This window comes from Urocampus carinirostris, chromosome 16 (genome assembly GCF_059441175.1).
Source record: "Urocampus carinirostris isolate Australia breed hairy pipefish chromosome 16, RoL_Ucar_1.0, whole genome shotgun sequence".
NCBI lineage: Eukaryota > Metazoa > Chordata > Actinopteri > Syngnathiformes > Syngnathidae > Urocampus > Urocampus carinirostris.
In genome coordinates this window covers 1,091,476-1,110,009 of record NC_142364.1, presented here as the reverse complement: position 1 = coordinate 1,110,009, position 18,534 = coordinate 1,091,476, and the positions used below count along the sequence as shown (strand labels likewise).

Below are 18,534 nucleotides of genomic sequence, written 5' to 3'. Positions count from 1 at the left end.
TGGCAGTCTGACTTGATTGACAAAACATTAAATAAAGGTGTGTATTAATGCAAACATTACGTATCTATTATGGACATTTATTAGGGGCAATGCAACAAATGAGGGTAGTGTTTTCCTGTGTTGAACTGTAACGGGAAGAACTTACTGCAACTGAAAATGTAAGCTACATATTATTGTCATTTTTACACTTTAAAGATAATACTTTGATGAATGTTCAGATTGACAAATGCATTTGCGTTTTACTCATGTCTAATGCTTGAATTTTAATGTTATGTTTATACGATTTGAAAAGTTCTCATATATTGGGTGGTGCTCTTGTAGATGCTTGAAATTTTTGCCATGTTTCTTGGCAGTCTGACTTGATTGACAAAACATGAAATAAAGGTGTGTATTAATGCAAACATTACGTATCTATTATGGACATTTATTAGGGGCAATGCGACAAATGAGGGTAGTGTTTTCCTGTATTGAACTGTAACGGGAAGAACTTACTGCAACTGAAAATGTAAGCTACATATTATTGTCATTTTTACACTTTAAATAATAGTTTGATGGATGTTCAAATCCACAAATGCTTTGGCGATTTACTCATGTCTAAATATCATGTCAAGTCAAGTCAGATTTGTTTGTGACGCCCTTTATCACTAAAAGTCTCAAAGGGCTGTACAGAGCACAACACCTACAACAAAATCTACAGGGTTTGTTTTCAACAACAGTGACATTTTTGGGTCTCTGCATGATGAGCTTTCTTCATGTGTTTATGTCATTTTCTGGAGTTGACACAGTAGTAGACCACTTTACCAAACAAATGAGACTATTATTTTCCATAGTTGAAAAAAAGTCCTCACTGTATTTGTGGCTCGCGTTAACCAGCTTGGTGGCCTTAGGGTTTGCCCACCGCTCTGAGACTGGGAGGTCACAGGTTCGAGTCTTAATAATTGCACATAATATCGCATATGTAAATGTCAGATATATTTGTGGCGCTGCAAAATACCCGATTTCCAACTGGATATCTTTTTTTTTAATGGTACTGGAGAAATTGGTTAATTGGCTTTGAAAGTCCTTAAAAAGTGCTTGAATTTGGCCATGAAAAAGATGTACAACAATACCCTGTGTCCTGGTCTGTTTTAGACATGTTTTCACCGAAAACTGACGTCTTGGGGTTGAGTAGTATTTAATTCATCCAATGTGGATCAATTTAGTCTAAAAATAGTCTTTTTACAGCCTTCTCTTTGCAGGTCGCTGGTTGAGAGGTTATGTAAGCACATTACCTTAAATAGTCACATGCTGTCATGCAATTGCCTTATTTGTTGTTATTTGTTTACCACTGCGAGCGCTACAATTAAGACCGTCCCACAAAAACAAACACGCCTTTCCAGCACCTGCGACGGGACTGTGGTTGCACAGCATGGTTTTTTTTTCTCTGGCTTCTCACTTAACCGAGTTCTGACTCACCCGCAAGCCCATAATGTAGACCAGGCATAGTGCCCGCGTGTGTATGCGAGCGAACGGCAGAATAACAGATTGTGTGTGCCTGCAGGGAGAATAAAAAAGTATGTGTACTTCAAGCCAAGTTGCAGTACCCCACCCCCCCAAAAATGCTTAAAAAAGGCTTTCCTTTTTACTTTTCATTCCGACGACTGCACGAAATCCCTGAAATGACACACAGACGCTTAATAATTTACGCCAAGGTAGCCAGAAAGCGTCCCTCGGTGGTCCTATCCACCTGGTCTAAAAATATTCTGGTTTTAACCTTTAAAGTGACACATCCCGAATTTGGGGAGGGGTATTAATCGGGTTTGTTATATCCTCGTAGGAGAAGAGATAATGTGTCTTTATCCCCGCTAACTCCAGGTTAATACTGTACTAGCCTACCAGATTATTGAGGATTGTGTGACTAAGTGATACATAAAATATATTTGGGAATGGAATTGTTTTTGTTATTCATGTCAATGTTATGACACATTATATGTTAAGAGATTAGATACGGCACTCCCGGGTAAAACCAGTGCCCGACTGGATGGCCGACAACTTTTTCAAGGTTTTCTATTTTATTTTTTTTGCTTTATTCCGATTTCGAAATCTTCGTTCGGTTTGGAAATTTCAGAATTTCGGTTCGTTTGGCAATTTGCATACTCTGCAGCCAATCGGAAGCCTGCATCGAATAACTTCGTGCTTCCGGACTTTCCCGAGCCTTATAAGGTCGTGCATTTGCATATCGTTTTCCAAAGTAGACGCAGAGAGAACACTAGAAAAATGGATAAGTGGTTAGGAATCAAGCCAAAACCTCAGCCCCAAAAGAAATATTCAAAAGAAGCAAACAAAATTTATGACGCGACAAAAGGTAATCATACATTAAAAGCATGGTGGAAAGAGGCGTTCACTTGGCTTGTAGCAGACGACGCAACGCAAACATTGCATGAATGAAGATGAGTCAATACAGGTACATACTGATGGCGGAAAACACAAGAAAAATGGATAAGTTGTTAGGAATCAAGCCAAAACCTCAACCCCAGAAGAAATATTCAAAAGAAGCAAACAAAATTTATGACGCTACAAAAGGTAAACATACATTAAAAGCATGGTGGAAAGAGGCGTTCTCGTGGCTTTTAGCAAACACAAGTAGACGCGCAGAGAACACAAGAAAAATGGAGAAGTGGTTAGGAATCAAGCCAAAACCTCAGCCCCAAAAGAAATATTCAAAAGAAGCGAACAAAATTTATGATGCTACAAAAGGCAAACATATATTAAAAGCATGGTGGAAAGAGGAGTTCACATGGTTTGTAGCAAACGACGCAACGCAAACATTGCATAAATGAAGATGAGTAAATTCAGGTACATACTGATGGCGGAGAACACAAGAAAAATGGATAAGTGGTTAGGAATCAAGCCAAAACCTCAGCCCCAGAAGAAATATTCAAAAGAAGCGAACAAAATGTATGACGCTACAAAAGGTAAACATACATTAAAACCATGGTGGAAAGAGGCGTTCACGTGGCTTGTAGCAAACACAAGTAGACGCACAGAGAACACAAGAAAAATGGATGAGTGGTTAGGAATCAAGCCAAAACCTCATCTCCAAAAGAAATATTCAAAAGAAGCTAACAAAATTGATGACGCTACAAAACATAAACATACATTAAAAGTATCGTGGAAAGATGAGTTCATGTGGCTTGGAGCAAACATTGCATGAATGAAGATGATTAAATACAGGTACATGCTGATGGCAGATGGAAAACAATGATGGGTAAAACATGTAAGAATAAGGATAAATAAGCAAAATAAATGACAATGTGGTGCTTATTATTATAACAATAATAATAATGCAATAAAAAAAAGAATAGCTCTCACAACAATAGTGCAATAACATATAGCAGGTGCAATTTAAGAAGAGACAATATAATATACAAGGGTATACATTTTCACATTTTTGTGCAACAGTATGTCGGCAAAATAGAAAAAGTGGAGTTACTCTTATCTCCAGTGTTGTTGACTTCCACTTTTGGCTCATCCACTCGAGCCATGACGTCATTGGAGCCCTGGTGTCGTTGGTGCTGAAGTGAGATGTAGAAAAACAGATAGTGGGTGTATAGAAACCGGGGCAGGTCCTCATGCTTCGATTTACAAGAAGAGAAAGACTTGTTTTTCTCACTCTGTTCGACTGAGAAGGATGACAATTGGGATGGGGATGCACTGAAATTGAAATTTGGGACTGAAATCAGAAAGGAATCGCTGAAAACACGCTTTAAAAAGTGAGGTACTTTTGCACCCACTTGCTATAAAGGTACAGTATAAAATGCATCGTATTCGATGCTAATTTTATTACATTGAATTATATTGGGTATTTCTCTATTCTATTTCTTTTATTTTATTATTTTATTTTTCAACACAAGGATACTGCTGGAAGTGTGTTTCCCTACGGGGATGAATCAAGTATCTAACTTCTAGACCTATATCTATCTAGACATCTATCTATCTAGGCATCTAGACATCTATCCAGGCATCTAGACATGTACTTAGACATATAACTAGACAGCTATCTAGGCATGTATACATCTAGACATCTATCTATCAAGACATCTATCTAGACATCTAGCTATCTAGACATCCATCTATCTAGCCATCTAGACACCCTACTAGACATCTAGGCATCTAGGCGTCTATCTAGACATCTATCTAGGCATCTAGACATATATCTAGAGAGCTCTCTAGGCATGTATACATCTAGACATCTATCTATCAAGACATCTATCTAGACATCTAACTATCTAGACATCCATCTATCTAGCCATCTAGACACCCTCCTAGACATCTAGGCGTCTATCTAGGCGTCTATCTAGGCGTCTAACTAGGCGTCTATCTAGGCATCTATCTAGACATCTATCTAGGCATCTAGACATATACCTAGACATCTATCTATCAAGACATCTATCTAGGTTTCTTGCTATCTGGACATCCATCTTTCTAGACCTCAAGACACCCTCCTAGATATCTAGGCATCTATCTAGGCATCTAGACATCTATCTAGGCATCTAGACATATACCTAGGCTTCTAGACATATATCTAGACAGCTATCTAGGCATGTATACATCTAGACATCTATCTATCAAGACATCTATCTAGACATCTAGCTATCTAGACATCCATCTATCTAGCCATCTAGACACCCTCCTAGGCATCTAGGCGTCTATCTAGGCATCTATCTAGACAACTATCTAGGCATCTAGACATCTATCTAGGATTTTAGACATCTATCTAGACAGCTATCTAAACATCTAGGCATCTAGACATATACCTAGGCATCTATCTAGGCATCTATCTAGGCATCTAGGCATCTAGACATATACCTAGGCATCTATCTAGGCATCTAGACATCTAACTAGGCATCTAGAAATCTCTCTCTATCTCTATCTATCTAAATCCGGTCAGACAACAAAGTGTTACAGAAGAAATGAAACGGCTGAGATGTATAAAATCCAAGTCATGTAAGCGAGTTTATTTTACTTTGAATAAAGTGGCTGTGTATAGTGATAAATAATTAGTTTGTAGCTCCGCGTTTTTAAAGGGACACTGTGCCATATTTGACCACTAAATGTCGCTGTTTTGTGTTGTGCAAGGGAAAAGGAGTGCTTCAAAGCACACGGAAGACTGCAAACTACGAAGACTCGATTGAAACGCGCCCAATTTTTTTGTTTTGTTTTTTGTGCCAGTCTTTCACAAGGTTTTTGTGTTTTGGGGATAACCGTGTCAGCGAGTACTTCGTTGAAAGATTCAGCAAAGCTAAAATTTGGTCTGTTAAATATTCGATCGCTTGCTCCTAAAGCTTTATTTGTTGATAATATTATTCGTGATCACAAACTTAACCTGATTGGTCTATGTGAAACTTGGTTGAGACCGGATGAGTTTTTACCATTAAATGAGGCTCCTCTTCAAGACTACGTGAGCTGCCATGTAGCACGATATTTGAAGAAGGGTGGCGCTGTTGCGCTTATTTCTGAAAAAAAAAATACTCATACTTACTCCCCGTACCTCTAATAATTAGAAGGCGTTTGAGGCTCTTGTCATGCGGTCCTCTTTAATGTTAATTTATGTAGTATTTATCGCGCACCTGGACCATACTCGGTTTTCTTAGATACATTTTCGGAACTGTCGTCTGACCTAGTAACCTATGCAGACAAAATAATGATGGGGGACTTTTACATTCATATGAACTACCCACTCAGTTCACTTACTGTTTTTCGGTCTCTAATTGATACATTTGGTTTTAATCAACTGGTCAATTTGCCGACTCCTAAAGATGGAAAGGCGCTAGACTTTGTTCCGACTCGAGGAGTCTCAACCTCAAACGTGACGGTGTTACCGTGTACTATTGTTATTTCTGATCATTATGTTGATAATATTTCCTCACCGTAAGATAAGACCTAGCCTTGTTTTGAGTTTGTACTTCACGTACTTTGACACTCATTGGCTTTAACAGGTACTTGAAAATGGGAGGCTTGTTTTTCTCCGGGCGAAAATCTTTACGGTCGGCCCTATTAGCAACAATAAACAAGGTTAAAGTCTGAGTACAGAGCGGACTCGTGGCCGACTGTGAAGACACGCACAAATCGCTACTTTTATCCAGAAAAATCCAAGGAGGACAAAAGAGGCTAACAGTCTTTCCGCCGACTCCCCGATTTTGTTGGTTGTGGTTTGAATCCCTCACAAATATTCTTGATTTCTGGCATTTCAAGTTGACACAATTGGATAAATCACGTTAAATGCTTATCCGACTCGCACGTTTGTGCTCGAAACTCAAAGAAACTGGCCTTGCGATATCTTGATCACATACTAAAATGTAGTAGCCCTTTTGTCCAGCAGAGGGCGCCATATTTTTATATACAGTACTTTTCAGATACCAAAACACAACTCAAAGTCTAAAGTATGAAAACATTGAAAGTACAATACGATGACAGTCAACGAAGTCAAGTCCTGTTTATTTGTGACGCCCTTAATCACAAAGAGTCTCAAAGGGCTGCACAGATCAAAGACTATTGCAAACTACAGACCATCCCCTCATCTAAAACCTACATGAGGGCAAATAATATACAGATATTGTCAACATAAAATATAGGTTATTCATATGCTTTAGAGTAGAAGTGTGTTTTAAACATAAAAATAAAATAAAACACACAACAATGGTATCGTACATGTTTGAAAGGGAGTAGGAAGAAGCATTAATCTCATGAATATTATAGTTAGTTCGTTAGATTGAAACATTTCCACTGAGGTTGCAGATCGAATCTCAGGGGGTAGAGCGTTCCACAGCACCAAGGCCCCCAATGGAAAACACTGTCGGATTTCTTCTTGGCTCTTGGCATTTTCAGAGTGGAGGCTCCGGACCGGATCATAGGTGGAAATTAAATCTGAAAAATATGAGGGAGCAAGTCCATGCATGATTTTGTATACTACCAACAGAACTTTAAAATCACATCTTAGGCTAACAGGGAGCCAATGCAGGTTAGCTAAAATCGAGGTCATGTGGGGCGGCAGTAGCTCAGGAGGTAGAGCGCTCGTCTCGGGATCAAGAGATCGCAGGTTCGAATACCGGCTCCTCCGTGTTATATGTTGAAGTGTCTTTGGGCAAGACACTGAATCCCCAAAGCCCCAAATAAGCAGGTTGGCGCCTTGCATGGCTGACTCCCTATTGGTGTGTGAGTGTGTGTGTGAATGGGCAAGTGTGAAGCACATTGTACTGCGCTTTGGGAGGTCACGAAGTGACTTGAAAAGTGCTATATAAATGCAGACCATTTGTCAAACTTTGTCTTAATTAAGAGCCTGGCTGCAGCATTTTGTACCAGCTGAAGGCTCTTGATTTTGGATTTCGGGAGACCGGAGAGTAGTGCATTACAGTCATCAAGACGGGAGGTAACAAATGCGTGAATTATAATCTCCGCATCCGACTGAGACAGCATAGGGCGAATTTTAGCAATGTTGCCAAGATGGAAAAAAGCTGTTCTAGTCATATTCTTCACGTGTCTTTGAGAGAACAGATCGGAGTCAAATATGACACCTACATTTTTGACTGAGTCACTCTGGGTGATATTACATTTGTCAATGTTCAGAGCCGTTTTTGAGAACAAGTCACGGCATTGAGATGGAGCAATAACTAGCATTTCGGTCTTTTCAGAGTTAAGGCACAACAGTGAGTGACATCCATTCTTTGATCTCAGTAAGACAGGCCTCCAAATTTCCACAGTTGAGTGTGGCAGATTCCTCCATCGGAAGATAGAGTTGAGTGTCGTCTGCGTAGCAATGAAAACTGATATTATACTTGCGAATAATATCACCTCTTGGAAGCATGTCAATGTGAAAAGAAGGGGGCCACGTACTGAACCCTGCGGAACACCACATCACAAAATACGCTTCATAACCCGATGTGTCATTATATTGCGTAAAATACGGAGCTGTTGTATTCTACTGCGCAGACTACCACCCCATCACCATCAATACCTCCCCACTAATGTTTAAAATGGAGTCCATCCACTTTATGCAATCGTTTTTGGGTCCTGTCGACTGCGTTCCAAGGAGCGGACTGCATTTGGTCTTGAGCAGATCACAATCGAGCGAGTAGGCCAGCTGCTCAACCCGACATCGTAAAATCCAGATTGTAGCCGACCTTCGCCCCTAAGAGAGTGCGCATTCGCCATGTTATGCTCAGATCTCGGTTCCGATAAGCACAAGGCTTACTTGTTTAGAATTGTCTTTATTGTCCTTGATAACGATATGCTGAAACCTTGCATGCAATGAGATTAGAAATGGCACTCCACGGTAAACCTCTAATATATAGATAGATAGTTTATTCATCCCCGTAGGGAAATTCACACTTCCCGCAGTATCCTTGTGTTGAAAAATAAAATGATGAAATAAAAGATATAGAATACAAAAATACCCAATATAACGTGTTGCTATAGAGTATTTAAATAGTGCTACGGAAAATACAGTCATAAAAATAGGGTAATATGCAAATGGGGGGTGGGGTTTCATGTGGGCTTTTACTCTCCCGGGTGGAGTTAAAGAGCCTCATGGCATGAGGAAGAAATGATCTCCTCAGTCTGTCCGTGGAACAAGACTACTGTACTACAAGACTACTACTGTAATAACATAATCAGAAATACTACTACAGTAATACTATAATACAGAAATACTACCAAAACATCATAAATATATATCTCCAGAAAAAGCCACAGAAATATTACTACAGAAATACTACAAAAGTATCAATTATAGTGCTTAAAAACGGGGATACATTTTATTTTCCTTTCACTATGAAAAATATATATCTATACTACTTAAATACTTCAAAAATACTACTACTGTAATACTATATTACAAAAATACTACCAAAACTTCAGAAGTATACTACTGCAGAAAAAGCCACGGAGATACAAACTACAAAACGAAATATCTGTGATAGTGCTTGAAAACAGAGATACATTTTCCTTTCATAAAAAAAAATACATATATACTACCTAAATGCTTCAAAAATACTACTAGATAGATCGATAGATTATTCATCCCCGTAGGGAAATTCACACTTCCAGCAGTATCCTTGTGTTGAAAAATAAAATAATAAAATAAAAGATATAGAATTCAAAAATACCCATTATTACGTGTCGATATAGAGTATTTAAATAGTGCTACGGAAAATACACACTGTAAATAAAATAGGTGGGGTTTCATGTGGGCTTTTACTCCCCCGGGCGGAGTTAAAGAGCCTCATGGCATGAGGAAGAAATGATCTCCTCAGTCTGTCTGTGGAACAAGACTGTGATAGCAGTCTGTCGCTAAAGCTGCTCTTAGAAAAGACAACGTAGCACTTAGAGACTGGTCCAAGTTATAATTATCAGGGTTCATACAGGTGCTTGAAATCCATGAAATTGCCCTTCATTTCAATGTTGGGTTTTGATTGGTTAAAAGCTTGAATTTTGGGTGAAGTGCTTTAAATGCTTGAAATTGTGATCATGTCTCTCAACAACATGACGCAAACACTGCTCTCTGGTGGCTTGGCGTTGCCATTGTATTTCTTCTTCCTTCGTGAATAGTGGCAGCTGGCATGAGTTTGTGTGACGTTGTCCTATGAAGTGTCATCGTCCCTACAGGCTCACCCCAGAGGACCTGTGCATGCTACACTTAAAATAAATGTGTATTACTACAAAGATTATGTATCAATTATCGAGCTTTATAATGAGTTATGGTAAACATACTAAGGTAGGGTTTCCCAGTAGTAGATGGAACTTCCTGTACCTGAAAATGTAAGATCCATTTTACTGTCATTTTTACCCAACATTTCTATAAGGGGCGATTGGTCTCTCTCTCTCTGTCTCTCTGTCTATCGCTGTCTTTTTGTCTCTCTTTCTCTCTTTCTCTCTCTCTCTTTCTCTCTGTGTCTCTGTCTCTCTCTTTCTCTCTGTGTCTCTGTCTCTCACTGTCTCTCTCTCTTTCTCCATCTACCTCTCTCTCTGTCTCTCTCTTTCTCCATCTGCCTCTCTCTCTGTCTCTTTCTCCATCTGCCTCTCTTTCTCTCTCTTTCTATGTCTCTTTCTCTCTCTTTCTATGTCTCTTTCTCTCTCTTTCTCTTTCTTTTTCTCTCCCTTTCTCTCTCTCTCTCTCTCTCTCTCTCTCTCAACTTAGGATCTAAAAATAATATAAAATATGTCTCGATAAAAGCAGACGTAGGATTAAAAATCACATTTGTAAATCGCAGATCTATTCCTGGCCCTGAAAAGTGTGCTTAAAAGTGATGTCAACACTGCTCTCTGGTGGCTTTGCTTTGCCGTCGCATTTCATTTTCCCTCGTGATTGACAGCAGCAGGCATTAGTTTGTTTGACATTATCCTATAAAGCCTCATCGCCCCCTACGGGTCATACCCAAGAGGGCAGGTGCATGCTACTCCTCAACGGACCAAAAATCCCAAATAAGTTTCAAGGTATATATTTTCAGTTTTGCGCATTTGTTTAGGGTGGTGATGGCCCTGGGGAAGAAGCTGTCTCTGAGCCCGTCTAGTTTCAAGGGACCCGTAGTGCTTATTGGAGGGCCACAGGTCAAAGAGGTAGTTTGCAGGGTAAGACGGGACCCCAATGTTGTTGACGCCTTTTCTGCCCAAATGTCCTCCGAACTGGACAGAGAGGTGGGCAGCACGGCAGTGCATTTCTGAGGTCATGAGATGGAACCTTCCTGTGTGGAGTTTGCATGTTCTCCCCGTGCCTGCGTGAGTTCCCTCCGGGGACTCCGGTTTCCTCCCACATTTCAAAAACATGCATGTCAGGTCGATTGGCCTGACTAAATAGTCCCTAGGTGTGAATGAGAGAGTGAGTAGTCTGTCCCTGTGTGCCCTGTTACTGGCTGGCAACCGGTTCAGGGTGTCCCCTGCCCACTGCCCGAGGATGGCTGGGATGGGCTCCAGCACCCCCGCGACCCTACTGAGGATAAGCCGTGCAGATAATGGATGGACGGATGGGCAGACGTTCCTTTCGCAAATACAAGTATGGCTTGATGCCGTTTACGGTCGCTGAGGTCAGTAGACATGATGCATTTGAGGTCCATCATCCGTCCAAGTTCTAAGCGAGGCAAAGTAGACACGGGCCTCCAAAAACTTGCTGCCGGCGACTGTGTGAAAGGCTCTGTGTGTGTGCGATCCGCTCTGATCTCTTCCCGCAAGTCTTTGTGTGACGGTTAACACCATGACAGGACAGATAATACCACCATTGTGTGTGGACCACCCCCCTGAAGCCTACAGCTTCCCAGCCCTCATCACTGGCTGTATTTTTTTTTCCTTCCTGAAAATCTCATAATGTGATTTGGACACAGTAGCATGCTGAAAGTCCTGGGATTGTTATCAAACTCGACATACTCACAAAGAAGCCTAAATAGATATACTTTATTCATCCCCGTAGGGAAATTCACACTTCCAGCAGTCTCCTTTTGTTGTTTATTAACAGATTAACAGGATGGCCCCGGGGTGCTGTTTTGTAGTTTAGCAACAGCGGAGTGGATGACGTCACACGCTAGGCCAAAAGTTGGACGTCCTTGCAGCAGATGGAAATCTTTGTGCCCAGGGTTACACCACCTCGTGTTCACGTAGATAGCGAGTCCGCCTCTTCGCTTCCCACAGGCTTTTGTGTCTCTGTCTAACAGCGCTGAAGCCGGGTAGCTCCACGTTAGCGTCGGGGATGTTAGATGTGAGCCACAATTCGGTAAAACACAGCAAACTGCACTCCCTGTACGGTTTGTCTTTCACCAGCACAGCCAGTTTGTCGGTCTTATTTGGTAGAGAGTTCACATTTACCATGATTACGGACGGTACCCAAGGCTTATATCTCCGCTTAGCCTTCACCTTAGCTCTGGCTCTGCATCCAGGATAGGCCCCGTCATCACGCCGGCACAAGAATTCTTCAGGGCAAAGAGTTGATTCCTCGAATAGACGCATCTTTGTGCGTTAAAACCCATAACCATAGGATAGAAAGTCATCCGAAGTGTCGTTGTCAAACGGGACGAAAAACATTTCAGTAAAGACAAAGCCAGATTTTTCGACACTTTATGTGTCTTCTACTCCAAAAACAACTGGAAACTAGCGTCATTTCCAAAAGACTTCTGATAAATCCAGTACTCTAGCGATCATTACTTAAAGGTGATGTCTGTAACTTCAAAATACTCGACTCGCTGGCGTTATCTTCTGGCTGAAATCATCATTGCAGCCTCGTCTCAGTCTACTTGTGTAATGCATATATGTACTTGCCGTTTTTGGATGAGCTCGAATAAACTCTTCCTCTTTCCTTTTTTTGGGGGCGGGGATTCGGGGTTGGCATTTGGAGTGTATTTGAAACGGTCCTTTTCTTACTCTCACCATTTTTATCTTTGATTAAAAGAAAACCTGACCAGGGGCATGAAATCACTCTCCTCCCCCCACCTCCTAGATCGCACCTAAAAACGACCTGAACCGACCCGCGGGTATTGGAGCCTAGCCCTAGCCTGAGCCAGAAAAATTCACTTCATTTGAGGGACCAAAACCTAAGCAGACAGAAATATTTTGTGTGAAGAATCTGAATGGGGAAGAGTGATTTTGGCCGACTCCACATCCCCTGCACCTAGCCGCCAGTACGACACTGAATCCATCGCGCAGATCGTCCACAAAGGAACAGAAACAGAACATTAAGGACGCGTGTTATTTTAGAAGTCATGGAACAACCAACACGGCATCGCATACAACTCGGGGTGGGGTTTAATGTGGGCTTTTACTCCCCCGGGTGGAGTTCAAGAGCCTCATGGCATGAGGAAGAAATGATCCCCTCAGTCTGTCCGTGGAACTAAATTATTTCACTGCCGTAAACAATCAGTGGCGCTCATTCTTATCTTACAGCAACAGCTAAATCTAGTGGTGGTTAACAATACTTATTCACACCACAAGAAGGATGATTGAAAATACAAAAGTCAACGAGAGAGAAACCCGGCCCCAAGCCCCAACTTTGTGTCGGGTTAGGACTTCGGGTCTAAGATCTTACCTCTACCGATCGATTCACTTGATTTGAGGGACGGAGCCTGCAGTAAACCTCATCTCACCTCATTAGCTGCACCGCTTATCCTCAGTAGGGTCGCGGGGTGCAGTAAGCCTGATGTTTTTATTTCTATTTTGAAGTCTTGGGATGAGGAAGGAAGCATGATTTTTGTCTCATTATCTTCCCCCCCAAACGCCAGATACCGAATCTTGGCCTGAACCCGAACGTAATGATTGACATTTTAGGGTCCAAGATCTTACCTACTGTATTTCTGAACACCGGTGTTTTATTTACGGCAAAATCGCTAACAGGTGCGGAAGTGTATTCAATCTAGATCAGGAGGGCCTTTGATGGTCCAAAACCCAAAGAACTTTCTTGTGTGTCCTTCATTTTGGTACAGGGTTCACCTACAATGGAGTCATGTGTTCAGGGCGGAATATTAGGTTAGGTTTTGCTTCACAAGTTCACACGCTCCGTAACGTCGAACCTTTCTTGGCCGACGATAGCCCGCAGCTCCACTTAAACCTCCGATGAACCGAGAGTACGACTTCCATTCGGGCCTTCAAACATATTTTGGGTTGAGTCATCCAAAAGAAAACGCGACCGGATTAAAGGGCGAACAAATCGAGTCCAAATGGTCGTCGACGAAACCGAGACCCGGTACGCTCGTGTTTTTTTTTCCCGTCCGAGGCATTTCTTGTACTTGGATTCCCACGTCAAATGACTTTCAGAGTTCAGAATCACAGAGCACGCTAACTTGAAATTACGCTCCCAATGTCATCATTACGTCGTCCAACCGGCAATTTGGTAACAATTTCAAGCTGCCTCGTGGACGTTCCCTTTGCAGGAGGCATTTTTTTGAGGAATCGGACTCCAAAGAGACAAATGCTTCCGATCCGTCAACCTTTTTTGACCCAAGGCACGCCTTTTCTTATCAATAGTAAAACAAAAGAGCAGCTTCATGCCATGAGGCTCTTTAACTCCACCCGGGGGGAGTAAAAGCCCACGTGAAACCCCACATTTGCCTATTACCCTATTTTTATGACTGTGTGCATTTTCCATAACACTATTTAAATACTTTATATTGGGTATTGCGTATATCTCTATCTTGACATCTATCCATCTATCTCTATCCATCCATCTATCTCTATCTATCCATCTATCTCTATCTAGACATCCATTTATCTATCTAGACATCTATCGAGACTAGACATCTATCCATCCATCTATTTATCTAGACATCTATTTATCTATCTAGACGTCTATCTAGACGTCTGTCTATCTAGACGTCTATCTAGACATTTATCTATCTAGACGTCTATCTAGACATTTATCTATCTAGACATCTTTCTATCTAGACATGTATCTTTCTAGACATCTATCTAGACATGTATCTCTCTAGACCTCTATCTATCTAGACCTGTATCTATCTAGACATGTATCTATCTAGACCTCTTTCTAGACATGTATCTATCTAGACATCTATCTAAAAATATATTTACAACATCAGTTTAATGTTTTTTTTTGTTATCTGTTTTTTTTTTCAAGGTTTAAATCTAAGTATGTGTCACAATGCCCAACTGAGTTCAAAGAGCTTTTTAAATGTTATTGTCTATTATGTTCATCTGCTGTTCCGGAACTCGCAAGACATTAGGGAGGGTGGAAAATGGGAAGGTTGGGGAGGGACTTTATTCATGTCAATGCAGTTTTTTGTTTGCGTATGAATAAAAATGAATGAATGAAAACTTTATTTCGAACATTAAAATAAAAACAGAACAAAAACAATAACTCAACTACAAAATAATGTGACATAACGTGTTTGAAAAAGGGTAGTAAGAAGTAATTGCTTATATTCCCTACCCCTTCATCTTCCCTATTAAATACACCAATGATAATAGTAATAATATTACCGTAAATTCTGGACTATAGAGCGCACCTGATTATAAGCCGCACCCATCACATTTTAAGGGGAAAACCGATTTTGTCCATACACAAGCCGCACCTGTATATAAGCCGCATGCACCCACATCAAATAATCACGAAATTAATCCAAGCCAAATTTCAAGTCCCGCGATTGAAACTAAATGTCTTTCATTAAAGCACACAGTCCAAAAATCACAGCCGCCAAAATGATATAGGTACTTAAAATTTGTTGCAGATTCTGGGTGCCCGTTGATAGTAATTCAAGGAAAAAAAAGTGTATATTTCCAAAGGTAAGGGTGGGAAAAATATATATCCATTATTGTCCGCCGTGTCCACAAAAACTCACCTTTACCGGTCCCCACTTTCCCATCAGCCCGCGTTTGCTCTTCCCCTCTTTTTTAATTTGCTCGTGCAGAATAATTGTCTCAAATAAATACAAATAAATACATTACAAAAATATACAGTTGCAAATACATATTACACATATTTACAAAGAAAGACGGTACATCGAGAGTTTTCAAAGCTTTAATAATAATATAATTTTCATCCTAAACCCTGCCTTTGAGAGGTAGCCTCGCGCTACTAACAACACGCTTGCATACCTGCATATTAGTCTGTTAAAGAAATAAATGCCCTATTCGTTAAAAGCTTGCTCTGTCCACTCCACGCATCGGCCCGGTATTGCAGTACCTCCGGGAACGGTGCATTCGCAATGATCGCAGCAAGGCTTTAGGGCTAGGACCTTAGCTTGGCCTTTTGGCTGAGAGTAAGGCTTTGTAGTGTATTATGAACTGACCGATAACTGATAATGGATAATGAATAACGAAGATAGAACAATAACCCTTAAAAATCCCTCCCTCTCGGCAGACCATCCGCTTCGTCCTCCTTGTCAATGATGTCTAAAAGTTGTCTTTCTCAATGTCGGAAAGAAACCTTATTATGATGAAGTCGTCCCACGCTCCCTTACTTCAATATGCCCGTTTGCTTTTGACCTGGAAGCTGCGTCATGAGCCTTATTTTGTGCAATATGCACGATGAGGGTATGTTTACGCTCAGAAGTTGTGATCTTCTTCGGCGCATATATTCCACCGGTCTAAATCTTACCTTACATACTCGAGCGCCGCTGGCGGCCGTTAAAAAAAAAATTACATAAATTGGCCGCATCTCTGAATAAGCTGCAGGGTTGAAAATTTGGGAAAAAAGTAGCGGCTTATAGTCCGGAATTTACGGTAATGATAACAGTTATGATATAACAATAGCAACAATAACAACAAAGTTAACCATAGTTCTAGACGCACTATTCCCAATCTACCCCATTTTCTTCATCTCTGTATTCCGCCAGTAATGTTTTTTGGGGATTTAAATTTGAACAAGGTAATAGTTGGACATAGTTTGATCTCGTCTTGTAGATGGTTCCAAAGTTTGACTCCACACACAGACACACACATACTTTTCCTGCTGGTTCTCACCATTTTCAGGCCTGAATAGTAGTGAGCATCGACATGTTTTAGATACCCTTCTCTGTCGGTCGGCCGTGTGTTCTTCAAAGCAAAGCCCGTCGGATTCTCGGGGCCTTCGGTTTTCGGACGAGTCCCATCAGGGTCGGCAGCATGTGTCCAGTGTGCGTAACACCAGCTTGATTTACTCCGGCATATGGTCTTAAGACTGGATGAGGATGGCTCCAGAGTTAAAGCACGCCCGGCCCGGTGATTTAGGATCGGCTTACCTTCCTCGGATCCAATTATCTTCACCATTAAGCCGAAAGAATCCGTGCCGTCCCGTCTGCTCGCTTGTTTTTCTTCAAGGTCAAACGGAGCGACAAAGGAGTAGTATGTCGGTACGATTGCCGATTTCCCCGCGGGGAGTCTTGCTAGTTCTAAAGAACCGACAGGAAGGCTGCAATTACGTGATTACGTTGAGACACTTTTAAGTCTTGACTTTGAGCGATCCCCTTTTACGATATTTGCACAATGTCGCTTAAAGATTGACTACATTCCAGGCACATTTTTGTCAACAGGTTGCACAAGAGCGAGGCGGAAGGAATTTTTTTGAGTTAGGTTTGCGAGGTGAGCATACCGGAACGCAAGTTACTCTGAAAAATAAGACGTTTGAATTGAAATCCTCGACAAATAATTTCATCTGTATAGTGTTGTGTTCCCTTGGCAGCCAGAGATATATCCATAGATGCAAACATATTGTAGTAAATTCATAATCCCAAAGGTGAGAACCACCAGGAAAAGTATGTGTGTGTCTGTGTGCGGAGTCAAACTTTGGAACAATGTCCAACTATTCAAATTTAAATAGATACAGAGATAATACAGAGGTGTATGAGTGATACGAGTGATTGGGAATAGTGCGTCTAGAACTATGGTTAACTTTGTTTTTATTGTTGCTATTGTTATATTAAAACTGTTATTATTAATATTATGACTATTGTTGTTGTTATCATTAATAGGGAAGATAAAGGGGTAGGGAATAATATGTAACATTATTTTGTTGTTGAGTTATTGTTTTTGTTCTGTTTTTATTTTAATGTTCGAATAAAGTTTTCATTCATTCATTCAGTATTACAGTGATCAGTTCAAGGTGTGGTGTGTAGTTTGAAATGAAATATTTTCTCTTGTGTTAAGAATGCCCAACTGAGTTCAAAGAGCCTTTATATTTTTTTCCATTCCGCCTATCTGATTTTATCTTTCTTTTTTTTTAATTTTTATCATTGGTGGTTCGGCCACAACCACAGGCTTGGACTGTCAGAACCAGAACAGATACAGGACCCAATCGCGTGACGTTCTCACACAAGCCTTTATTTTACGGGAAATGGGGAGTCATGCACGTTAGGCAGCAGTCTGGCGTGGAATGACCGGAAGCCAGAGACCGATTCCAATTGCCCGAGTTGATATCACAGATGGGGTCGATACCGGACAGGAAGTGACAGACAAGATAGATAACGGATCAGGATATCGAAAATTAACAGGAGAAACTAGACGGGAACGAAAACTGGAGAAAATAAAAAACGGGACAAAAACAGACAGAAACTAAACTGGAACCCGAAATTAAACAGGACAACAATAAACCGGAACAATACCAGTCTGGAGATATCACAGGAAAACAGGACCAAGTCAGAAGACACGTCTTGTGGGGCAGAAGTTCATTGGACGGGCTGACAACCAGAGTAAGAGAGCCCAGAGCTTTATATAGACAGAAATCCAATCTCTCAACGAGCCGCTGTTGTCTCCCCACGGGCGGGGCCAATTGAGTGCCATGGCAACCGTGACACATACGGGCGGCGCCATTTGGGCACCATGGCAACCGTGACACACACGGGCGCGGCCAATTGGGCGCCATGGCAACCATGACTCAGACAGAGATGTCACGCATGTGGTCGTTTTAATTGTAGGATGAAAATGGTGAGAGTAAGAAAAGGACCATTTCAAATACAGTCCAAATGCCAACCCAAACCCCCAAACAAATGATAAAGGAAGAGTTAAGTCGTGCACATATAGGAATTTCACATACTTGCACACGCAACGACATGAGCTGCAATGATGATTTCAGCCAGAAAATGAGATACATAC

General features: G+C 41.1%; 1 protein-coding gene and 1 long non-coding RNA gene across 4 annotated transcripts in view; one reads left to right on the top strand and one right to left on the bottom strand.

Moving 5' to 3' along the window:
- Window positions 1-18,534, top strand: part of LOC148349940 (ras-GEF domain-containing family member 1B-B-like) — a 75,289-nt gene that overhangs the window by 39,370 nt on the left and 17,385 nt on the right. The window lies entirely within an intron of this gene.
- Window positions 6,606-16,963, bottom strand: LOC148349941 (uncharacterized). Its single transcript, XR_015847091.1, has 3 exons — window positions 16,686-16,963; window positions 16,429-16,624; window positions 6,606-6,906 (listed from the first exon to the last, which is right to left on the bottom strand). It is a non-coding gene; the product is annotated as an uncharacterized LOC148349941 (long non-coding RNA).